Source organism: Gallus gallus, chromosome 7 (assembly GCF_016699485.2).
Source record: "Gallus gallus isolate bGalGal1 chromosome 7, bGalGal1.mat.broiler.GRCg7b, whole genome shotgun sequence".
NCBI lineage: Eukaryota > Metazoa > Chordata > Aves > Galliformes > Phasianidae > Gallus > Gallus gallus.
Window position 1 is genome coordinate 19181183 of NC_052538.1, and position 19430 is coordinate 19200612.

Genomic DNA, 19430 nt, shown 5'->3' on the forward strand with positions numbered 1-19430 from the left:
TTGTAAGCAAAGAAGCACATTTAATTCACTTTAATAACTGACAACTGTTCTGCTTTCTCTATCAAATTGCTAAAAAAATAACAACAATATAAAAATCATGTTTGCAGTCTCTTCAGGTTTTAGGCTGCAAATGCAACTCATAAAGCTAAATTGAGCACTAGCCATAAGCAACTTTATACAGATGCCTACTAGGAATACCTCAAGAAGCAGTTAACACTTCAATAGCAAAAACTTCTAAATAAAAATGAAAACTAAGCTGCGCCAATGGAAGAGAAATTCATACATAGTATTATGCAGTGGCATTCTCCAACAATAAACTCAAGTATTTTAACTTAGCAAAAACTACTCTAAGATTTAGTTGTTAATTAAACATACTTTTGCTACTATAATGTATATTGCATTTTATTCAGCAGTTCTGTTTGTTCTTCTTCTTTAAATGATTTATTTAGGGAGGAAAACTGCTGATGTCTTGTCAACTTGCTGATGTCAATTGGCAAGACAATGTTCTAGACTAAATTTTTTATTTTATTTTAGAATTATTATTTTGCTCTCTTTGACAAAATAATCTGCATTTATGTGTAGGATTTTTGTTAAAAATGATCTAAGTAATCTCTAATAATTATTTTTCTTGTTGTTAGTACAAGCTTACGATCCTTTGGGAGACCATCACTTCATATGTCTATTTCAACTCTCTTGTTTCTGTTCAGTAAGAAGTTAAGATCAATAGTTCTTGGCCTGCAATATCTATGCAGAGCTCCTTGTCTATGCAGAGAATGTAATCTAACCTATATGATCAATGAATTCTCAGCACCACAAAAAAAAAAAAAAAAAAGAGAGAGCAGAAAGCTCTCTATTCACTCTGGGTAACTGGCAAATAATAACCTTTCTCTAACAGATATTTATAGTGGATAGAGTGCAAAGATATTTGGGAATAGGAAGGAGATATTCTGGGGAGTATGCTAAAGGAGACTTGGACATGTTCCACAAGCTTCATGTATTCAGTGGCTATTTTTTCCTAGTTAAAAAAAAAATTGTGATTCTAAGACTTCAGGCTCCTGTTGAATATAAAATATGCATAGCACGAAAGGCATTTGAATCAAACTTTACTGGTGTATCCAAAATGGTCATTACTATGTTTTTCAGTGTGATGCCATTCAGGAAAGAGGACCACCTTTTATACTCCTCGTGAATAGTTTTCCACCAAGATAGAGGTATTTTTGTGGCAAATGTGATGCTCTTCTGCATCCCTTGTGATGCACCAAGAACAAACAAACAAACAAACAAGGAAGTCCACTTCAATCATAATACAGTTGCATTAAAAAACTTGGTTAATCACAAGAAGTAATAATCTTTCTGACACATTGGCTATTGCTTATGATGGCAACATCTAGAACATCAGCTTTCAAAGGTTTGTAATGATTCAGAACATACATTTGCATAGATTTTATGAAAGTAAGACAAAAGTAGAACTCTTCCGTTCAAAAAACTATTTGCAATGAAAATTTAAGTTGATGTGAAAAAATAAAAAACAGCAGTGTAAATGCTATTTGGAGAACAGAGCATCCTTTCACTCTAGAATTTGAAGAGTCACATCTCACAGCCATGTCATGACAGCATAGGCCTGTAGCTGCTAGTTATTTTCAGTTTGAAATCTTAGTAAAAGCTTGCCAAAAGTACAGAAACACTTTCTTACTACTGTCCTTTTAACAAAAAGAGCCACATTTCACTTAAGGTAGTTATGCTGTTCCTCATGGAGAGACACGCAGTGAGTACAGACATTGATGTGACCCATGACCCCCAAAAAGTTTCCACTATAAAGACGTGTGCCTAAATGATACCAGCAAAAAAAAATGTCTGAGAGCCTCAATGTATTTTATGAGGATATTCAGTTTGGTGCAGAAGTAAGCATGTGAATACACACAGTGTACTTACTTTAATTGGAAATGACAGAGATTATGTTAGGTGGACTACAACCTGATAGATCTTTAAATTTTACTAACAAGGTTATCTAAATGAGTGCTGTTTTTTATAGAAAGGACTTCCTATGAATGAGTTCTTTATTTGATGTGTTTTGTATTTTTGTCAATTATGTATATAATGCTGTAAGGTTTTTGGTAGTAAAGTTCACGCATTTTGTGAAAAAAGTATAAGGCTATCAAAGTCGCTATTTTGGGGAAAGGTGGGTAGTTTGGTTTAAAAATTGAAATTAAACATTAAATTTGTGTATAGTCAAATATAAAATACAAAAATTGAAACTTCAGAATACAGAATAGAAAAGCGGATTTTCAACTGAAATAAGAATGAAAGTTTTAAAAGTCAAAAATCACCATAAATGGAATGGTCTGGGGAAGAAGGCTGGGGTGTTCCTGTGGTGAAAAGAAAGGGGAGCTTTGAGGGTGAGCAGGAACATAAGCATAGTATCAGTTGAGATGTATGGCACTGATGAACAAAAGGCAAAACATCAGGGGACCTCAAGAAAGATTTTAGAGTTTTACTAACATCTAATGAGAGATACCAAAGTTTTTTGAAGGACTGGCAATGAAATTGATTCAGAATTAAGGACAGAATTATTAATATGACAAAGAGAAAATTAAGAAGCACATATGACTGCAGGAGAATGTACATTGATGGGTCTTCTCAGCATGTCTATAACATGTAATATAACTTACCCAGCCAGCAGGTCTTTGTAGATAACCTCACCTTGTAAAATGCAGTTTACTGTATTAAGCTGGTCCAAATTTATTTACAAAAGGACATACCCCTAATTTAGGCCTTTAATTCATGTTCAAAGCAAATAAGATTTAAGCTGTTCACTTCCACTTTGGAATTTGTAGATCAGCAATTTCTCTATTCTTTTTATCTTAGGAGAATATTTTCCTATGACTTATACAGACAGTTCTGTTTTAAGGTGACTGTAATCAAATAGTTTCCTTTAGAGGGCATAAAAGAACTTCTCCCTGATGCACAGATAAGTCAGTTGTATTCTGTTTATTCCTTTTTCTGTTAATTCCTTTGAGGTAGTACAAATTAGCCCCTGGAGATCAGATAATTTTTTGGAATACATCTGTACTCTAAAGGAACAGTGGGAATAAACCAGCTGTATCTTGCTCATGAACTCAGCTTTAAAGAGATTGCAAGGCTTGGGGCTGCAGCTCAGATGCACAGAGAAAGGTTTTTAAGGGCTTTTCCCTTCTCCTGCAGCGCAGAACATCTTTGTGCCTTTCACTGTGCAATCACTTGCCCTAAGAGGCATTAGCAGCATTTCTTCCACTCTGTCACCCAACTGTTTCATCTCCTCCTGATTTCAGTCAATATAGATAAATCTTTGGTTTCATTAGCAGAGAAACTGGGCTCAGTCTCATGGATTGAAGCTCAAACTAAGCTTTCTAGCCCATGAGGTCTGGAGTTCTCTGAAACACTGTTCCTTTTGTATTTTCCACCTTTTTATTTTGCTGAAAATAATTTAGCTATCTGAAAGTGGCTGCAACTGAGTGAAGTCACAAGGAATTGGCATTTACTTCTGTGTTCCTGTTGAAAATACTTAAGCCTATTTTTCAGCAACGATAGACTTAAACATAATATTCTAGTTCCAGACTGGCCTTACCACTGCAGCAGACTCTGAGTAACATAAGGTATAGTGGGGAGATGTGGAAGAAAAATGTCTGTAGCTTCCTATGAGTATCAGAGTAACCTGGCTTCTGCTTAGGGGAGCAACTACCACATAGTTAATGTCCTTACAGATGTCTTATGTTTAAAAGAAGATAAAAATAATGACTTGATCCTGCTTTCTAAGTCTTGGAGAAGGGCATGTGTAAAATTTAGTGGGAAACCCACTGTTTCCAGGAAGCTGGTAAATCACAATAGAAGTCCTTGAGGAAGTTTTGAGACCACAGAGCTGCGGTTATAGGGAGAGTGTTCTGTTAAGTTTCTATTTGAGTATACCATAGAATTCCTTACATTTCTTGCGGGAGAGAGGTCAGTCTCCTTCTCAAGTAACTCCATTTAGACCTTTGAGCTTTCAGTTTGCTTCAGTCTGAGGCAAGAGAGCTGATAGATTTGCACTCCTTTACTTTCACCTTCAGACACCAAAATTTGAGTTGTGCAAGGCTCAAAGCTGATGTAAACTGAAGTACTGGTTCCAAGGAGGTTCATGGTCTCTGGTGGGGTTATAATAGGCACCCATCCAGTGACTGAAGGATGAAGAGTAGTAACTTGTTTTCTCAAGGTCACTTTAGCATAGCTTCCAGTAAAAATACATTGAAGAAGTAAATGCACAGTAAATAATTTTATGTCATTGAAATGCCATCAAAGATAGAATTTGCTGAACCCATCTGAGATGACCTGGAAAAAATTGGAAGAGTGTTTTTCCTCACTGACTTTCAGTTAGTGATTTGAGTATAGCTATAGCTGAATCTTGAAGAATAACACACTAGAAGTAGTGGAGAAGAAGGGGAATTTCTGCAGAAGATTTTTGTGAGATCTCATTGTTTGAGGGAGTGTTGGAAAGTCCAGAAGAAACTAACATAATCATTCATTATTGTTAAAACACATGGCTACTTATGTACTGCTTTTGTCAATTTCTTGTTGATTTTTTTTTCCTCTGCATGACAGCAAACCAAACAGTCACTCACAAGGACATTCACTTTACTTTCACACTATAGGGAATGAAAACAAGACAGCTGTGTCAAAAAGATGAGCAAGATAAGCAAAATAATTTATCTTTTCAAAAATAACATAGGAATTTATGACTGTCCTTAAAGTTTCAAAATACTATTGAAGATTATACAAATTGTGTTGTTTTCAGTTCTGAGTTTAGTTAAATGGAGGTATTATTCAGTAAATCAACTAAGAGTGACCACATAAAAGCTTATTCTGACAAGAAAAACTCGTTTAAAAAGAAGGTATACTAATAGTTTCTGAATTTTCTTTAGATTAAACGGAGTTCAAATTCTTTCTAAGGCTAATATGTAGTGCTGCTAAGCTCAAACTCTAGACATGGGAGCATTTGAACTGTAAGAGAAACCTGTATACAAGCCTGACTATATAAAGAGTATTGGCAAGGAAATATTGTGCTATATAAATAAATAACGCATTATGTGTTTGTCAGCCAATGAACTGACCTCAGAACCTGGGCTTTACAGGGTATAGCTGACAGCACCTTAAATCCTCCTGCTCTGGAAGGACTACTTGAAACCTTCAAAAATTTGGAAGATCTATCCTGTTCCATCACTATCTCCTGGGACTAGTTGCATGTTCTGCTTTTCGGTCAAAGGTATTGCCCTTTAAGACTCGTCTCATTCTTAGTAATACTTATTTTGGGGTTGTTGGAGAAGTGAAGACAGTCATGCTTTGTTCTAGAGACCTGTACATCTTGGCCCCATTGGAACTAGATGATCTTTATTGTCCATTCCAACCCAAGCCTTTCTATGATTCTAAGTTAGTTTGAACAGTAACGTGTTAGTCCAAAGTTTGGATGTTGAATATATATCCTGAAAAGCCCTAATTACTGCCCAGTAATTCCTCTGTTGAAAACAAGTGCATATGCCAGACACACAGGTTTTTTTAAAGCAATTTTGGGATCTTATAAGTTATTCCCAAATGATTAGGAACCTCTTGGGAAGAGAGGAAGGAGATAAAGGAGAATCTGTGTCATCTAATGGAAGTATCCAAATGAATGAAATAAAAGGAACAAAATCTGGAGATGGAATAGTATTTGGGGTATTAGAAATATTTTTAGAATTCCTGGTAAAGTATAATACAAGAACTATCACTTTCCTATTAAAAAAAAAAATTGAATCATGTTTTTTTTCTAGAACTATAAAGTTTCTAAGAATTGAATGGAGATTAAAACCTGAAGCAGGCCTAAATATAATTTATTAGACAGGATCAGGTTTCACGTCAACTGAAGAATGTGTAAAATAAGCTACTTAAATTCAGAATGACACTGAACTTATCTATCTATGCCTTTTGTTGCTAGAATTGTGAACTTGTTTATGTAGTATGTCTTTCAACTTTTTGGTTTAGGCAGTTTCGCTAGGGTTATTTAGAAGGTTTTCTGCAAAAAAAAAAAAAAGAAAAAAAGCTGTATTGCTTTTAGTGCTAATGGTACATTTATTATGCTGAACTATACATCTGTTTTGTCTGACATTATTCTTAGGTATTTACAGTTAGCTTGGAGTTCAAAATAATACTACAACAATTTCTAAAAAAAAAATAAAAAAATGTCCAGGATGTCCAGGATTACAGACAACTTTAAGTTTCCAAAACCACATGTGTTTGCCACAACTTGCTAACTTGCTTTTCAGCTCACAGGGGCTTCTTTAGGGAGATAAAATAAATAAACCCAAATTCAATGTAATGAAATAGCTGCCAGAGAAGAATATGCCAAAACGACAACTGAAGTACAGACTACCACTATGGATGATTTTCTATTGATAACAATCAGTCATTTACTCCAAATAAATAGGCATATTTATTGAAGAGTTAATTAACTGATTCTTAATTTTAATTTCTTTCTTTCATCCTATTTTTGTCATTCTCTTTCAGTATTAATATGCAAAACAGCAAGGTTTTTTTATAAGATAAGTACAAAAATATTGGCCTGAGAAATTAGTGTGTATACTCTTAGAGGTTAAATAAGCAGGGCTATAAATCTTACCAAAAAAGGTACTTAAAAGGCTGTAATAGCTTTTTTTTTTTTTTTTGACAGAGGAAATATGCCAGAGAGAAGTCAAAGAACAGTATGACTATTAAGATTACTGTGACCTTGACCTACTCAGTGTTCATAGAGGTGAATTTAAAATGTTTTTGTGCTTATTTGGCTTATAAATTTTTCAGCACTTTTTTTTTTTTAGAATTATGTATAACATTAATTATCAGAAATTTTACATCTGTAGAAAATTACATTATCAGTGATACCTATATGAGGAATTTGAATAGAATTTTAGAATTCAGATTTCACCTATCGGTGCTAAAATACTAGAGTATTTGGAGAAAAGCCAGGGACCTTTTTAAAGGATATAGAACACCAAGCATGTAGAATAGTAAAGAAAGGAAATCTGAAAATATTGAAACACCACACATCTAAAACATACAATATATGTTCAGAAATATTACTACTACTTAAGGTGCTCTGTAATGCAGTTGTAAGGATGGTAAGTTATCATCTAAGAATGAAAGAAGAGTATTTTAGAATTGTACTTCTGCCTATTCAGACATTGATATCAGTCAAACACTCCAGAAAGTTTAACTAAGTAAAGGAGAATAATCTTCATCTTTGACTAGTCCACCAATAATCCTTATTGTGAGATGACTGGGTCAAATGGTAAAAAATAAATGTAAAGCAAGTTTAGAATGCAGTTAATCGTCTTGAGCTGTTAGAAAATACTACTATTACTCAAAGAAACAAATGTAAAAATGTTATTACCTATTTAAAAAAAAATGCGATATACATTTACTGGTTTTGCTTAGTGAGGTAGCACATATATTAAAATATCCGAAGTCTTGAGAGAGACCGGGCTAATCATATATGGAAAAAAAGAATCCATTGATAAGACTACACAAGATCAGGTCTGAATTCAGGGCTATATAATGGTACTGGGTTTTATTTTTTTAAGATTGTGGGCCACTGTTTACACATGTCTGTGTCAGTCACTTGGGAAAGTTGTTCAGAAACACAGGGAAGTAATTATTTTGAGAAAAGAAAGCAAGTTTAGGGAAGGATTAGGGGGAAAAAAAAAGAAAATGGAAAAAAAAACAACCTCTGCAACTCAGTATATTGTAGAAGTCTCTCCAGTCAGTGATACTGGTACATTTTAACATTTCATCAAATCCCAAATGGGATCTATCTTAGTATGAGCAAACCTCAAGTAATGATTTATTTATACTCAAAGCATCTTAAGAGCAAGGTGTCTAAAAAAAAAGCATCCTGTTTACTCAAGGTTGCTGGCAGAAATAATGTCTGTGAGATACTGCTTCCCTCTTTTCTGCATGGAATAGAACCCTGTGGAAACAAACTTAGCCAGTAAGGATAATTTAGTGATGAGCATTGTTAAATTCTGACAAATTTTACAAAAAAGAAAAATTCCTGAACTTGTTTCATAGACTTACAGTCTTCTGTGAATCTTCAGTACTAGTATCTGCACAAGGTATGCTATAGAAAAGCAGTCGAATTTGTTTTGTATTCCTTACATGTTCAAATCTCAAACATTTATATGTTTACGTCTGTCCTTGCATGAAGAGCAATCTAGTCCATTCTTTTCCAGTCAACCACTTTGTCCTCCAATGATTTGCAAAAGGATACAATTAATTTTTTACCTTTTTAAACTATTTTTATTTACTTTCACAGAAATCTTTCTGACTGCTAGGGTGTCAGAATAATGCATTTTGGGCAATGATATGAATGACTGATTTTCTTACCACTGTCAGGCATTACAGTTGACTACTCACATTACTAGTGCATATGGCTCAGAGATAGTTGTTCATTACTAGCCCTATATGAAAGCTGTTATATCTATTTGTATTAAGATATTCTTGACAGAACATAAGGCCAAGGTAATCTAGAACAAAAATGCTTGTAAAAATTATCACAAATCAGAAATTTTGTGGTCCAGTGGCAGAGCAATTTGACTAATTCTTGAGTGAGATAAACAATTTTTACTCTCTGGACAAAATTATGGACTGCAGGTATATTCTGAATGACAATAATTTAATGTTTACAAATGACTATTCTATATTGTACTTACGATCAACGATATGATGAAACTTAGTAATTTTTCTGCAATTATATATATATATGTTATAGGCAAGGTCATAGAAAATAAGGCTGGAAAAACTGCATTTATTATGTAATTTTGCCATAGATTGAATAATCTCTATAAAACTTTTCTAACAGGTATTTGCCTAAACTACAACATCAAGCAAACTGCATGCTGCCTTTTGTAATGCTGACTCTCAAGTTAGCTACTCTGTTCATTTAGAGGTTTTCTGCTTAATACCTGTGTATTGGATTTGTTTACCTATAGCTTTTTTCCATAAACTTTGTTTATTTTTCTACCTGATGCAGTCAAATTTTGATTTGCTGTAGGCAGATTATCCTGGTAATATTTAAACTGTGCTATGGCTGCGGAGGCTGATGTGATTGGATAAAAAGTTACTGATTTCAAATACACCATTGATTATTTAAAAATCATTCTCAAGTAATATTTCTCTTGCATTTTTATGGTTTCCAAATTATAATTTAGATGCACGGCTAGTATATCCTGAATCATTAGTGATCTATTTACTGATTTTTCCTGTGTTTTTGTAGTATTATGTATTATTTTGTATTGAATGTATTTCACCTTCACCTTGATTTTCCCATTTTAGATGAAATCATGTGTTAACTTTCCTAATGGCATAACTCAGTATAACAGTCACTTTACTTAAGCTGATTTCTGTAAATCCCAGCTGATGTTCCACATCTCATAATTTTCAGGCAGGAATAATTTTGTTTGGATGCTTTGTGACATTACAGCTCTTGCTGAGTTCAGTGATCTGTCCTTCGATGTTGGTGGGGTATCGTCACTGAGTTCCTACTCTATCTTGCATTTAATGAAGCCCATAGTTAGTTTAAGGGTTGCACTGAAAATTACGTATGTCTTATTACTTCAGATATTCATCTCAAACACGTTTAATTTAAAGCTGAAGGAGCATCAAATCTGCTTTCATAAATACTTTTCTATAGAAAGTACTTTTCATAAGTTCTTTCTTAATAATACTTACATAAAAAATTAAGTATTATTAAGACATACTTTCTTTTATTCCTCAGTTAATATATTATCAACACCATATTGACATTAGACACTTGCATCCAGTTGCTATTACTTTTGATCTCAAAGAATAATGCTGTCTCAAATATAACTAAAAAAGTTAAGTTGTACTGCTGTAGTAAAAATCTTTCTTTTACAAGGACCAACCATACTATTCAAAATATTCATTCAAGATTAATTTTTTAATGCATTATCAGTATTTAAGGTTCTTTACCTGCAATTAAAGTATTAAAATAAAACAAAATATGGAATACGAGTTATAGGCAGTGATTTTAAGTAAAATAAAGCTGCTTTTTCTAAGCAAGAAGATTGTGTAGGTTTCTATCTGCTGGATAAGCCTAGATATAATTTTCTCTTCTTGTGCCCTCTGCAGAGAAAGTGCTGATAAGTTTCAAACAATAATAAACAAGGAAATACCCCAGAGCTTCTCCCCCACAAAGTAGGAAAAACAAACAAAAAAACAAACAAAAAAACCCACCTCAAAAATATCAAAAAATCTTCACAAAAAGAAATATATCTTACCCATCATTTTCTTGAAAATATTAAAATCTCTGTAATGTAATCTGTTTAACCTCTGCATCTCCAGCTGAAACAGGGAACAAATGGTTCTTTTCTCAGAAATGAACTTACTTGCATGCAGTAAGATTTATTTAAAGGAACAGCACTTCTCATTGGAAATTAATCCCGGTACTTTATCTTATACCATCGCTTTTCTTTTACTCACCACAATGGGTATTATATAGAAAAATGTATGCAGCAGTAGTCTGTGTCTCTCCTTTCTTATTTTGCTGTGCTGTTGCTCTCCTATTATCTGTAGCTATGCAGTCCTGCAGACAGTGTGACAGGAACTCTGTTACCTTGATAGCAAGTACAGATGCAGCTTTTGCACTTGCAGTCTGCCTTACGTTTGTTAACACCCTCACTCCTTCCGGTCATTCCTACCAGGGGAGGAATGACACCAGCATTTCTGAGCTGTTCTTGTGTTTTCGCCCAGAGCACTCAGGGAAAGCAGACTTCGTGATCTCCATGCTAACTACCAGCCTGCCTGCTGCCTGTTCTCCCTACTTCTGCCAGTGATGACATTCAGCTTGCTCCTCCACACAGGATACAGCACTGATTCCTCATTATGTAAGGCAGTCTAGGTCAAGTGTAGGAGAGACACTGCTGGCCTGAGCAAGCTAGTGGATTGCTTCCTCAGCTTCATGCTTCATGGGGTCTGGAAGCTGGATCCTGATCTTTGCTACATCTTCTTGGGTAAATGTTTTTGCATGATTTAAATGGTTACTGTGCTATTTTTTCTATGCAGATAACTGTCAGCCATTCTGTGAATTGCAGAGAATTGCTAGGTGAAATCAGCTCTGTCAGCATGATTAAATTATCAGACTAGCTCTTCTAGGCATCTCAGCTTTAAGGCACTTTACAAATGAATAAATCATAAACTGGATTTGTTTAACAAACGTATTTTCTAACCGTATGGGGATTATTGTTGATTTGACTGATTAAGCAGTGAATTAAATCCATTTGCCTGAGCGTGGTGTTGGGAAGCATTATTGGATATAGCTATTAGCTCTGAGAGGTTTACTGCAGTTCTTGGCTGTTGCTTTGTTTTACCCTTTAAAGTACAAATACTCTTCTTTTATTAGATGAAACATAAAAAAGCAAAAAGAAAAAAATTAGATTTTCTTGCACTCTAACTATTTTTTTGAAGAAAGCAATTATATCCAGGATTCTATTTCCTATTTACTGCTTTTATACATGAATTGATATGCTTCTGAAATATCTAAGGTGAATACTGCAGATAAAATTACATTAGGTGGCTGCTCTGCAGAATGCCTTAACAGTATCTTAGCTAGATTTGCATTAGTGTGTTGCTTTTTTACGGGTACCATGTAGAATTCAAAGATTTTTTTATATATTTATTCACAGTTGAAAACTAGTCTGTAACAAAACGTTGAACAGATTTTTCATCAAATGAATTACACATACAGAGGACTCTCAGGTACTGGAATGTGTGATTATACTCGAATGCAGCAGAAAAGGCCCTGGAAAGTAACAGCATAGCACTGATGCTGCAGTATTATGTAGGGAATTTCAACAAGGCAAGCTTGCTAACTAAGGAAAAATAGCATTTAATAAATTATAATTTATTTGAAAGAGTAATTATAAAACTCACGTTTATGTGCAGTACCTTGGACAGCAACTTCTTTTCTCCCTTGTTACTGCAGTCCTGCATCATGACAGTTGGCAATTTGTTATAATTAAATACTACAAATTTAAGATACATTAATGAATTCCAAAATACTAAAAATACCTGTGATATACGTTGGTCAGCAGGTATATCAATCAGTTATATTTAGCAGCTTTCTAACAAGACTCCATTTAATGTATTAACATGATTCAGTACAAACGTCATTCTTTCTATGTTAATGGGATTCAAAGCAGAACATAAAAAATACTAAATTATTATCTGTTGACTATGGTATTCACATAAATAGTAGGCAACCATTCATTCTAGGAATAAATACCAACGTCTTTTTCTCAAATCAAAATAAGTTTCAATAGTAATATATACAAATATAACATTTTGATGGGAACAATGGAATTTGTTTAAACGCATTCATCCTCCCCCCTTCCCTCCCCTCTTCCCTTATAAACTAGTGGTTCATCACACTGTTCTAGAAATAACTGATAGAATTTCATTTCAACCCTTATTTGTAAGTAACGTAATTCATTTTTTTAAAATAATTTTCTTATCTCATTTAAAAGCTCTTGTTCTCCTCATTGTCTCCTAATTGTTTTGTAGATTTATTTTGTGATTTAGTAGAAACACTAGGCTGTTGCCTTTATTAACTACTCTATAAGTGAAGTTACACTGAAGAATATATGATGTGTTTTTGATATCCTAAAATCACCACTCCTCCAGTGCAATATATGGCATGAGGCATTGGCACAGAGAAGCTGTGCATGTCCCATCCCTGGACGTACTCAAGGCTGGGTTGTAAGGGGCCCTGGGCAGCCTGATCTAGTGCCTGATTTAGTGGTTGGCTACCCTGCCCACAGCAGGGGGGCTGGAACAAGGTGATCGTTAAGGTCCTTTCCAAACTAAGCCATTCTGCGTTATATATATTACTATATTTTGGTATGTCATATGTCACTTCAGGGCAGAGAAATTGAATCTGATTTGTAAAGTATGCTATGAATGCACTAATATGCAGAATATGAACCATATACCAATACCTCCTGGTATTTTCCTGTGGTTTAACAGAATTGTCCAATCCATGGCTACATCAGTATCATGCTTTTAATATTCAGTATACTGCTTCACATCACAATATACACAGTCGAATTTCTGGCAAACTTTTCTTGATGTTTTTATTCACAGTACTGTTGTTTTCTGATGTACAAGGGACTGTCTGTGCTCTCTTCACAGCCCTGGGAATGCCACTAGAACTGAGGAAACCGTATGGAAGTGTGTGAATTGAATTATTGTAGAATAATGTGCGTAACATAAACAATGGAAATACCAGTTTTTATGGTCAAATGTAAGCAAAATATAGGAGTGCCCATTAGACTTTGTTTTCCATAAACATATTTATATCTCAGATTGTATCTACCCACTTTCACTGAGTGGTTAATATATATATATATATATATATATATAGTGATGACAAATATATGCTCTCAGTGCTAAGTTGAAAAAGTAAGACTACTAAGAACTGTGTTTATCTTATATAACATCTAAATTTCAGTCTATAATACTACAACATACAAGCTTTCCATGTAAGACAGAGCTCTCATGAATTCCAATATTTCACTGTCATTTCAAAGTGCCAACTTTTATTTACATTTAGTAGGGGAAAATGTTCCATATGTGACAAAAATCAGTTGCTGTAGAAATGGACTATGTTTATCTATTCTGAAGATACCAGCTGGCAGATATGTTCTGTTCCTTCGGCAGGCACTTAAGAGACTTTAACACCTGCTTATCCATGGAGGTTCTTGGATGGCTTATTCATTATAGGTTTAGATGGCTTACTCCATTACCCACTGCAATTTGCAGAATTCATTCCTAGAACAGCTAGAAAGAGATACTGTGAAGAATTGAGGGAGATTTCTCAATGCATTGATAAATTAAATTTTCTTCAGACATTCTCATTTAAGAAAGAAAACATTGCTCTTAGCTCTTTATTTATTGTGTATATAGAATGTGCTCTTTTGCATTAGGTTGAACACCTAAGCTAGTGAAAGTTAATTTAGAATATTTCTTCAGATTATAAGTAACTGTATTATTTGCAGCACACAAGCTGAAGCAAGGTAGTCTCAAACAGAACTCCATTCTTTTATTTTAAGATGGAGTTCATGATAAATCCCTGTCATAAAGAAACTGTGCTGCAGAGGATAACCAAAGGAAGACTTCTAAATGAATCCTTTCACATATGGAAGAAAATCCGAATCTCCCAGTGTCTCATGATCACTAGTGTTGGGAAGCTTGTGACAACTGCACCAAAAAAATTACTGAGTTGTTCTTCACCAGTTCCCTTAAATATTTGCCCAGTAATTCTTGAGGCAGAGACAATAGTAGACCAGATCAGTGTTTGCATGAGGATATTGAACCATGATCTCCATTAAGGCAATATTATCAGGCCTGCAGACTCTGAAATCTGCAAGATTGAAAACTCAAGGCTGAAGTAATGGAAATTTGCCTGACAACCATGTGCCTTGTCTGCAGAACACATGTGGGATCTCCTTTGGGTCTGTTGGGTTGTCACTTCAGCCATTAAAATGATTGCTCCTACTCCATCCAAGATGGAAGAAATTTTTACTGCACCCAGGGAGTCAAAAATTTATGAAGTAAATGCGAGTATTGTAGATTTCCTTGATTTAGAAATTATTTTCTTTTACAAGCTATCAAAAATTTCTAATTTTGACAATAAAAATTCAAGTTGAGTTTATGGGGGTAGAGGGCAGGGAGATTGTTTCCCTTTATCTTAGCACTGAAGCAGCTGATGTGATTGAGAAATCTATACATTTCTGCTTTCTACAATTGTGGTGTGATATATAAGTTTAAAACATGAAAGATGTGAGCAATCAAAGGATTTAGCTCTTCAGCTGTTGCTGTTGTATTGATAAAATCTCATGATTCTTTCAAAGCCCATCATCAGACGACTTGTAGTTTAAGGAGCCACCAAAGGAGCTTTTAAAATAATGACAAACCTTATGAATTTTCTTGACAGTTTACTGGTAGAGCAGAACTTGAACACCTGGTTATACCAGTGTGCCCAGTGAAATCTCAGGTACAGGAAATGCTGCTTTAAAAAAAAAAAAAAAAAAAAAAAAAAAAAGCTTTAGTATTCTCTAAATGTTACTCAGAGATTTCTGGAAGTCAGTTGTTATATTAAGCATCCTATGCTATATCTCTAATGATGCTTAAAGAAGGATCTTTTAGGACTACTCAACATAGTATGCTTTCGTAATATACTAAATTACTATTAAACTAGAGATAAATTTACTATGTTCAGTGTTATGTTCAGGACTAAATTTGTAGGCACCTGAATATAGCTAAAAGATTTTTACTACATTGTGTTTATTGTCTAAGTTGCCCAGATTCTAGTTTACTGTTTTATGGTGTTTCAAACTGCAAAATTTTGGAGGAGCTATTCCTGTAAAATGTAAAAGTACACCCAGAGTATAGACAAGACTGGAGGAATTTCTATTAAAATGTCAAGCTAAGGGCTCTTTTGCCTTTTCACATGGGGATAAATTTATAAACACTTGGCAGTTCATCATTTCCAGAAATGTCTTCCATGAACAGAAGTATGTCTGTTGGTACGTCAGTTGGAATAAAACATCTGTTTAGTGTTTTAAATTTTAAGAATGATTCTGTGCCAGAGGTGTTACTATCACTAAGAAGTAATTTGTCACCTGCAAATGCTTTTCATAATCCTGAAGAACTTTGCAAGTGTGTAAAAAATAATAATAATTCAGCTTTTAAAGTTACACCTAAGCATTATACAATTCAAGAACCTGATACCAGCTGATAATAAGACTATAGGTCTTTCTACTTTAAGATCATAGAATTACACTGTGTTTGGGTAGTGGGGAAATGCCTGTGCTCTTCAGCAGCCCATCAGTGGTGACTGCATAAAAGCTAAATTCAGAACTGGTGATCATGGCAGCAGTACTGGAAAGCATGTCAAGTCTTTCTAGATCAGTGCTTAGGAACATTTTAAGGAGAGAGTTTGCATGGTTGTTTATAGCTTGGTCTTGTCTTGTGCATACTTTTCATAGCACATCTAAAGTTTAGGAGAAAAAAAAAAAAAAAGGCATGGAAAATACTTCCAAACAAAGTCAGTCCCCCACTGTTTTTTTTTCTGTTTATGTTAACCTTTTCAAAACCAACAGTCTTTCTGTCAAACCTGCTGTTGGAGATGTAGGTTGCATACTTTTTTTTCCCTCAGTATTTGAATATTAGTGATTGTATGTATGTTTTAACTATTTATTTAGTGTCATAAGGTTGCTTTCTTTTAATCACTGTAATATTTGTACAGAAAATATTTTAAAATTTAAGAGATCAAGCTTTGGTGTTCTTTTTGGAACAGCATCTCTGTTGATAAATTCTTGCAGATTTAGGTGTTATACTCTGAGAATCCAAGTGCTTGTTGTTAAGGGCCAGTGATTTCAGGCCACCAGTTCGAGTTGGAAAAATTTGCATAATTTAGATTCAAGCAAAATGTAGTAAATCAAAACCTCGTGATGTACAAATTAAAAAAAAAAAATCAGAAAAATACTGAAATTGTGTCTAGGGGACTAAATTCACTATAACTGCCTGGGTCACTGAATTTCAGGTTAACAAGTACCTGTTATATCACAGATGACAGCCTTGTTGCATTAAAGTACTAATTTGGTTTATTTTTTCATATCTTTACTTTCAAAAAATCTATTACATAATGAAAAGAATGCAGTATTATTTTTGGCCCTTCTTCTGTGCAGTTCTCACCTTCCCAGTGACTGCCCAATTTCCTACTATGTTATGCCTATCTTCTCCCAGCATGAGTGAAACTGGATTTTAAGCGTTTGCTAATGGCCATCCCAGTTCCTCCCCCTCCCCCCCCCCCCCCCCTTTTTTTTCTGTTTTTTCTTTCCTTCTTTCTGTCTTTCTTTTTTGTCAAGAAAGCAAAACTAGAAATGCTATCTGATTTAGCTCGAAACTGAGGCTGATCCAGTGCAGCTGCACTTTATTGTATTAGCACTTCCTTTTACTTACCAGTCTGAATTTTAAAAAACAGCATTTTTTGTCTAGGTTCCAGATTTGGCTGCCCAGCTGTTATCTGAGAACATGTTGATTTATAGATCTGACACAGCAACTATGTACTAGGCTGCAATTTTGGCAATGTTGTCACTAATACAGTAGTAGATAGAAACATCATATGACTGTGGCACGAGAACCCTTTAACCCTTTTTTTTTTTTTTTTTTTTCCTTGTCTTGAACCCATGACGAAACCTGTTGGATCCACCAACAGTAGTCAGTGGAGAAGTGTAACACAAGCCAGCATAAGCAGCATGTAGTAGTGGCAAGGACTGACCTGGAAAGCTTTCTGGTGCTTTTGTAATGGAGTACCCATACCCAAACTATTTCCCTCTTACATTTCAGAGGCAAATAATTAACAGAAAAGAAATGAAAATTAATGAGAATTTTTAGTCGTTTAACAGTGGTTGGCGAAATGTATTTCTCAGCACAACCCTTGCCCTTTGTTCCTTCACGAAGGAACACGGAACTGTAGATTTTCAGGCTCAAATATTACTTATTTTTACAAAGCCGTTGGTAAGAGTCAGTTCGTTTCTTTTGCCGATAGATGGGGCTGTCCTTTCACGTATTTGTATCTTTTTTTCTCCTATAGTTTTTTTTTTGTTTGTTTTTATTTGTTTTTTTTTTACCCTCTTCTGTCTCTCTATCCTCCACTCATCCCACCTTCTTTCTTTCTGTCTCTCTCTTTCTTTCTTTCTCTTTTTCTTTCTCTTTCTTTGTCTTTCTTTCTCTTTTTCTTTGTTTCTCTTTCTTCCTCTTTGTTTCTTTTCCTTTCTCTCTCTCTCTCTCTCTCTCTCTCTCTTTCTTTTTTTTTTTTTTTTGTCTGCTATTTGATGGTATTGGGTAATATAGAGTGAGCCTCAGAGCAGGAAGCACTGTGGCTTTTTTTGCTTGCCTTTCCCCCACTGCAAATGCAGTAATTTATAAATACTTGTTCATCTTTTGGAACTGGGATTCTGGAAAAGTTTGTTAGAGAACATTTTATTACCACTATCTCTTAGGTTTTTATTTTTGTCTTTCTGATAATACATTTGAAATTCCTGTTTTATCAGGTAAGCCAGCAGGATGTTAAATCCTAGACTTTAGTTCATTTATGTTAGCTGTCCATATGGGGTGTTCCCCCTGACATTTTTTTCTTTGTGGTTAATGCTAAGCATATAATTAAGGAGAAAATCCAGTTTGGTGGTTTTAAAAATGTTTTAAAAGCTGCAGTCAAGTCTGTTGACAGCACAGTATTCTGCTACAAGTTGCATTTCGTTGTAATTATGTTTCTGGATTTTTACCAGCTTGGATTTTTGTGTTTTATTCTTTTATTATTATTATTGTTATTCAAGAACTATTTAGAAATAACAGAGGTCATATTGTTCCTTCATATGGAAAACATACTAAGAATTGAAGCAAGCAATGCTATAGTCTAGCCCCAGTGTTGCAGGAGTATACAGTTTTCCTTCCCATAGAGAAGTTCTGCTTTAAAGACTAAATGCTTTACCCAAATGGTTGGGGGTTTACTGCAGGTAGAAGAGATCCCCTCCTCTCTTTTTCTCTTTCTATATCTCACCCTTTCTTCAGCTTTTCTGATCACATATTTTACCAGAAACCCTTATTTTAGATACATACAGATCTAAAGTGGTTGTAATGCTACAGATATAACTCGGTTCATAATCTGAACCGTCTTGCTTTTTCAAACAGCACAAGAAATTGGCCAGGTGGACATCAAGCTCTTTCAGCGTCTTTTCTAAAATGGATTTCTTCTCTGCTCCTTGTCTGAGGTATGTGGTTAAAAGACTCCCCGTGAATTCATTTACTTTGGATTGAGCTGGCTGCTCCATCCCCCCTTTGAAAGAGTTGTGGTTGCTCATCCTACAGTATTTGAAAATGGATTGCTATTTTTCTGTCACTGTTGAAAACCTATTCAGTTGTATTTATTTCAGAAATGCTTATTTCGTAGCTATGATGTCTAACTCTTAAGCTGTATTGGCTGATGTGAGTACTGCATTCTTGAAATGCACCTACTTTTTCCATTATGTTTTTCAAGCTTGACCCATGTGTTATTAAGTACAAAGGAAAAAGATTGTGCTAAAAATGACTCTGAGAATTAATGTGAAACAATAACAGGATGATTGCTGTCAAGACTGACACCTTGTTGGTTTATTCTCTTGAGCCTAATTTGTGTGATCTTGAATATTTGCTGAAATGTTTAGACACAAGAAAGCAAGCTAGAGACAGGCAGCCTTAATCTGATTGTTTTCAGTTTGTCAGATAGTCACAGGTAGTTTTCATTATTTTTAAGGAAGTAACCATGCCTAGGGAAGAAA

The 19430-nt window shown here is 34.6% G+C and overlaps 1 protein-coding gene and 1 long non-coding RNA gene across 12 annotated transcripts in view; one reads left to right on the forward strand and one right to left on the reverse strand.

The window, feature by feature from the left end:
• Positions 1-10909, reverse strand: part of LOC121111332 — an 83810-nt gene extending 72901 nt beyond the window's left edge. The window contains exon 1 of the long non-coding RNA XR_005861706.2: positions 10534-10909. This is a non-coding gene — a long non-coding RNA (uncharacterized LOC121111332). The remainder of the gene's footprint in view (positions 1-10533) is intronic.
• The window catches only part of SCN1A (sodium voltage-gated channel alpha subunit 1), a 110530-nt gene that overhangs the window by 15237 nt on the left and 75863 nt on the right, over positions 1-19430 (forward strand). For 5 of the 11 annotated variants that reach the window (XM_046944097.1, XM_046944098.1, XM_046944100.1 and 2 more), the window contains 3 exons: positions 5142-5272; positions 6710-6790; positions 18805-18884. The gene's annotated coding sequence lies outside the window, so the exon portion shown is untranslated. Of the gene's footprint in view, positions 1-5141; positions 5273-6709; positions 6791-10954; positions 11064-18804; positions 18885-19430 lie in introns of those variants that run through there. The other 6 variants (XM_046944095.1, XM_004942779.5, XM_003641587.6 and 3 more) reach the window with 2 other exon arrangements.